Here is a 6,977-nt window from a genome sequence, read left to right on the forward strand (position 1 = left end):
TAGTCGCAATTAGCTGTCTCGAACTGTTTAGAGGAACATTAAATATATTACCTTGAACGTCCTAATTATCTACAACTTCAGAGGCCTGAAATATAGATTCAAATCTCAATCAGCAACCAGCGTTTCTAATGATTATGCCGGTGTCAAGCCATTGTTTATAATGTAAAATATGAATCATACATTCTAAATCTGGTACTTTCTAATGGATGTACAGTATATACAGTGCATTCGGAAAGTATGCAGACCCCTTGACTTTTTCCACATTTTGTTACGTTACAGCCTTATTCTAAAATGGATTAAATGTTTTTTTTTCCTCATCAATCTACACACCCCATAATGACAAAGCAAAAACATGTTTTTAGAAATGTTCACTGCCAAAGGTATACAATGCAAAAAAAACTACGAAATATAACGTTTATATAAGTATTCAGACCCTTTACTCAGTACTTTGTTGAAGCACCTTTGGCAGTGATTACAGCCTCAAGTCTTCTTGGGTATGACCCTACAAGATTGGCACACCTATATTTGGGGAGCTTCTCCCATTCTTCTCTGCAGATCCTCTCAAGCTCTGTCAGGCTGGATGGGGAGCGTTGCTGCAAAGCTATTTTCAGGTCTCTCCAGAGATGTTCAAGTCCGGGCTCTGGCTGGGCCACTCCAGGACATTTAGAGACTTGTCCAGAGCCACTTCTGGAGCAGGTTTTCATCAAGGATCTCTCACTTTGCTCCATTTATCTTTCCCTCGATCCTGACTAGTCTCCCAGTCCCTGCCGCTGAAAAACATCCCCACAGCATGATTCTGCCACCACCATGCTTCACCGTAGGGATGGTGCCTGGTTTCCTCCAGATGTGATGCTTGGCATTCAGGCCAAAGAGTTCAATCTTGGTTTCATCAGACCAGAGAATCTTGTTTATCATGGTCTGAGAGTCCTTTAGGTGCATTTTGGTGAACTGCAAGCGGGCTGTCATGTGCCTTTTTACTGAGGTGTGGCTTCTGTCTGGCCACTCTTCCATAAAGGCCTGATTGGTAGAGTGCTGTAGAGATGGTTGTCCTTCTGGAAGGTTCTCCCATCTCTACAAAGCAACTCGGGCGCTCTATCAGAGTGACCATCGGGTTTTTGGTCACCTCCCTGACCAAGGGCCTTCTCCCCCGATTTCTCAGTTTGGCAGGGAGGCCAGCTCTAGGAAGAGTCTTGGTGGTTCCATACTTCTTCCATTTAAGAATGATTGAGGCCACTGTGTTCTTGGGGACCTTCAATGCTGCAGACATTTTTTAGTACCCTTCCCCAGATCTGTGCCTCCACAGACAATTCCTTCGACCTCATGGCATGGTTTTTTTCTGTCAACTGTGGGACCTTACATAGACAGGTGTGTGCCTTTCCAAATCATGTCCAATCAATTGAATTTAAAGTTACAAAAAACAGTAACACAATAAAATAACAAGGAGGCTATGTACAATGGTTACCGGTACTGAGTCAATGTGCAGAGGTACGGTTTAGTCGAGATAATTTAAGTCATATGTACATTAGGCAGCTCCTGTATGGACTCGGGAGAGGCGAAGGCCGAGAGCCATGCGTCCTCCGAAACACAACCGAACCAAGCCGCACTGCTTCTTGACACAATGCCCACTTAACCCGGAATCCAGCCGCACCAATGTGTCGGAGGAAACACTGTGCACCTGGCGACCGTGTCAGCGTGCACTGGGCCCGGCCCGCCACAGGAGTCGCTAGTGCGCGATGGGACAAGGACATCCCTGCCGGCCAAACCCTCCACTAACCCGGACGACGTTGGGCCAATTGTGCACCGCCCCGCTGGTCTCCCGGTCACGGCCAGCTGCGACAGAGCCTGGACTCAAACCCAGAATCTCTAGTGGCACAGCTAGCACTGCGATGCAGTGCCTTAGATCACTGCGCCACTTGGGAGGCCCACGACTAAGCATAGATAATAAACCGTGAGTAGCAGCAGTGTAAAAAAGGGGGTCAAATAGTCTGGGTAGCCATTTTATTAAGCTGTTCAGCAGTCTTATGGCTTGGGGATAGAAGCTGTTAAGGAGCCTTTTGGTCCTAAACTTGGTGCTCCGTTACTGCTTGCCGTGCGGTAGCAGAGAGAACAGTCTATGACTGGGTGGCTGGAGTCTTTGGCAGTTTTTAGGGCCTTCCTCTGACACCGCCTGGTATAGAGGTCCTGGATGGTTGGCAGCTTGGCCCCAGTGATGTACCGGGCCATACGCACTACCCTCTGTAGCGCCCTGCGGACAGATATTTTAGATTGTCAGAACATTTTTATTTTTAGATTGTCAGAACATTCCATTTTCAGAGAGAATAACACAGGCCTACAAATAGCAATACGGACTCAATGGCCTCAAGTGGCCACACAGTTAAACACAATTGTAGAGATTAGCTACTTGTCATTTGAAATGGTTGCTGAATCCATTTATGGACATAAATGTATTACATGTACTCATTGATTCTTGAAGATTATAACTTATACATGCTTCATGAGCTTAGTTCAACTGTCATACCCCATCAGAACCCAACATATAAGATTGTTTAACTCCAATGTTTGTAAACAATGTAAATGTAAATAAACACTGTATAGCCTCAAATCATGGTTAAAACTATGCAATTAATATCATGGATGGCCAGTCCCTGAATCCATAGCTCTGTCTATGAATTAGAGAGTAGTTACATTTCAACAGCCTCATCCCTTAGCTTTAAGATGATTATGCTTGTCTTTATACAGTACAGTACTCCATGGCAGACCTATCCATTAACTTTGACCTCAACTTTACAGATGATGGCCCCAGTGAATGGTAGTCACTCCATTGTCAACTGGGTAGAATGTCACCTCTCTTGGTCCAGTAGGTGAAAAACAGTCTCTTTGGCCTTTTTATTTCTTTGGCAACTTAGAGTCCATTTACTTTAGACAGCACTACCACATAATCCCACTCCATACCGTCAGATAGCAGTAGCTCTGGTTCTAACTAGAGGGACTACTTTAGATACAGCTACAATTTCTTCTGTAATAGGTTAGGAGAACTTACGCAACGGGTTAGGACAATTAACGTAGGAGGTTAGGACAATTAGGTTAAGGTAAGGAAAAGGGGTTAAGGGGTTCGCAAAAATTCTCTCCTTACCTGCTACGAAAAGCCACTCGTGTTGACGTGGTGTATTTTTAGGGAGTTCCGTTTTGATGTGCTTCTGCACATCCAGGTCATTTGGACTGTGGGGGAGAGCATGTGGTCCCCTTGATGCAGCTTTTCTTTCTTTTGTGTTCTTGGTATCACCTCAACTAAATACAACTGAATGACCAAACAATAATGGAGACGGCCGGCCTAGAGGGCCAACGCTGCCAGGTCTGAGGTCAGATGATGGAGAAGGTAAGCTTAGGCCTAGGACCTAGACATAGCCAGACTACTGAACAGCATACTCTCACTAACTGGTTTCATAATGACTAACGTCCTATTTAGCTTTACTGACAGAATATGATGCGTAATCATGTGCATTTTATCTGATTGCTTTGTTTGCAGTCACATCTGGGGAAGTTGACTGAGAGCGGGGCCTCAACTGATGCGACCTGGAAGAACTTGCCTTTAATCAAGTGAAGTGGATAATATTCATCATTGGCCTATGCTGAACTCAAAGTAAGTCATCGTTTGCCTTGCTTGTCCTGAATCCAACTGTTGTTGGTCTTTTAGGTCTATAGGTATTGTCACCAAGAATGTCTGTATCACAGGAGGTTGGTGGCACCATAATTGGGGAGAACAGGCTCATGGTAATGACTGGAGCGGAATCAGTGGAATTGTTTCCAGGTGTTTGCTGCCAATCCATTTGCTCTTTTCCAGACATTATTATGAGCCGTTCCCTCCTTAGCAGCCTCCACTGGTCCGTATAGACACAGTGGGATCCCATTGTTTATTTCTTTTCAGGCTCATCTAAGGGATTCTTGACTATGAAGATGGCTAGGTGTGGGGCCCATTATGCAATGGGTAGAGGTCCAGATTCAGCTAAGTGTCGAAGATGGGAGAGATGAAGGGGAAGGGAGAGAGGGAAGGTGAGATTGAGAGACAGACAGAGGGAGAAACTGCAGGACGGACAGAGTGAGGGTGAGACTGACAGAGAGGGGCAGGTAGAGACTGAAGGAGAGAAAATAAGAGGGAGAGTGAAGGGAGAGGTTAATGGAGAGATAAGGTAAGATTGAGTTGGAGAGGAGGGAAGGGAAGGAGACGGGAGGTATTTATCCCCACAGGTTATCTTTAACAGTTATTTTTTATTCCACTCCTGGAGGACTCCAAGTGTGCTCAATTTGTTGGTCAGTTGAAACACCTTGCAATATGTTACAGGTTTACAAGAGAGTCACATTATTTTTTTAAATTATAATTTTTTGAATAATAAAACATACAATCTACCTGCAGTGAAGCCGCTCAACATTTACATTACATTGTCATCTAACAGACTCCCATCCAGAGCGAACCACAGAAGCAACCAGGGTCAACGCCCTGCCCAAGGACACGTCGACAGGCCTCCCACCAAGTCAAAATGGGGACCCGAACCAGCGACCTGTCGGCCACCGGCCCAAGCTCCCAACCGCCAGGCCACCAACCCTCCAAGATCCCCCCACAGTTTCCCCGAGAGCTGCTCCTCAACCAACCGAGACCCCCCCCACCACTCCCTCCATTCCCCACCCCCAAACTCCCCCCAAGCCACCGTCCCCCAACGCACCAACAACCAACAACAAGAACAAAAGAGAAAAACAATGTAAAAACAAAATACGTCAAGGACAACAAAAATCGAAACAGCAAGACCAACTGGATATGTTTCAGTGCATGTATGTGTGCACGCGTGTATACATGTGTGTGTGCACATGCATACAAGCACCTGCACGGCATCAACCTCAAGCAAACAGGCATTAGATGTAACAGCGTTGCAATATTGCATTATTGATTCGTTCTAAGTCATCTGAAATCTTTCGACTCCATTTAAATCTTATGTTAATTGGCACGTTCATGCTTATGGCATACATTTCAATTGGAAAGCATGCATTTAAGGCTATGACTACCCAGGATGCCTCAGAGCATCTGATTTTTGTGTACTATATAGCCCACAAAATAATACGACTTTAGACTGCAGTTACATAAACTCATCCCGTTAATAGCCTCAGCGTTAGTCTCATCACCCCTAAGCCACATTCACTTGTCACTTTTAGTTCAACACATCAACTGCAAAGTGGAGTCAGGAGCAGTGGTGAAAAAAAGTGCTCAATTTTCATGCTTGAATAAAAGTAAAGATACCTTAATAGAAAATGACTCAAGTAAAAGGGAAAGTCACCCGGTAAAATACTGCTTGAGTAAAAGTCAAAGTATTTGGTTTGAAATATACTTAAGTATCAGAAGTAAATGGAATGTACTTTAGTATCAATGTACTTTAGTAAAATGTACTTTAGTATCAAAAGTACAAGTATAAACCATTTCAAATTCCTTATATTAAGAAAACCAGACTTTTTTTATGGATTGGGGCACACTTCAACAAGGGGCACACTCCAACACTCAGACATAATTTACAAATGAAGCATTTGTGTCTAGTGACTGCCAGATCAAAGGCAGTAGGGATGACCAGGGATGTTCTCTTGATAAGTGTGTGAATTGTACTTTTGGGTGTCAGGGAAAATGTATAGAAAATCCTTTATTTTCTTTAGGAATGTAGTGAAGTAAAAATATAAATAGTAAAGTACAGATACCCCAAAAAACGACTTAAGTAGTACTTTAAAATATTTGTTTTACTTAAGTACTGGTCAGGAGGTTACTACTTACTGTTAGAATCACTCAAAGTTGCATGTGAAGGGGAAGCTACCGTGACAGACTGAACCACTAGCTTTTGGGGTAAACTAGCTATCTTATTTAATGTACTGCAATGTGACTCTAGAGCATTTGCACACATTCATAGGCTATTCATGTCAACAGAAGTGAATGTGCTGGCAGTGGTATTTACAAGACATATCTACACTGAACAAAAATATAAATGCAACATACAACAACTTAAAAGATTTTATAGTTCATATAAGGAAATCAGTCAATTGAAATAAATTAATTAGGACCTAATCTATGGATTTTACATGACTGGGAATACAGATATGCATCTGTTGGTCACAGATACCTTAAACAAAAGGTAGGGGTGTAGATCAGAAAACCACTCAGTATCTGGTGTGACCAGCATTTGCCTCATGCAGCGGGACACATCTCCTTCACATAAGTTGATCAGGTTGTTGATTGTGGCCTGTGGGATGTTGTCCCACTCCTAATCAGTGGCTGTGTGAAGTTGCTGGATATTGGAGCGAACTGGAACCACTGTCGTACACGTCGATCCAGAGCATCCCAAACATGCTCAATGGGTGACATGTCTGGTGAGTATGCAGGCCAGCTTCCAGGAATTGTGTACAGATCCTTGCGACATGGGGCCATGCATTATCATGCTGAAACATGAGGTGATGGCAGAGGATGAATGACATGACAATTTGCCTCAGGATCTTGTCACGATATATCTGTGCATTCAAATTGCCATCTATAAAATGCAATTGTGTTTGTTGTCCATAGCTTATGCCTGCCTATACCATAATCCCACGGCCTCCATGGGACACTCTGTTCATAACGTTGACATCAGCATACTGCTCACCCACACGACGCCATACACGCTGTCTGCCATCTACCCGGTACAGTTGAAACCGGGATTCATCCATGAAGAGTACCCTTCTCCAGCATTCCAGTGGCCATCGAAGGTGAGCATTTGCCCACTGAAGTCGGTTATGATGCCGAACTGCAGTCAGGTCAAGACCCTGGTGAGGATGATGAGCACACAGATTAGCTTCCCTGAGACGGTTTCTGACAGTTTGTGCAGAAATTCTTTGGTTGTGCAAACCCACAGTTTCATCAGCTGTCCGGGTGGCTGGTCTCAGACGATTCCACAGGTGAAGAAGCCGGATGTGGA

This window comes from Salmo salar, chromosome ssa07 (genome assembly GCF_905237065.1).
Source record: "Salmo salar chromosome ssa07, Ssal_v3.1, whole genome shotgun sequence".
Lineage (NCBI taxonomy): Eukaryota > Metazoa > Chordata > Actinopteri > Salmoniformes > Salmonidae > Salmo > Salmo salar.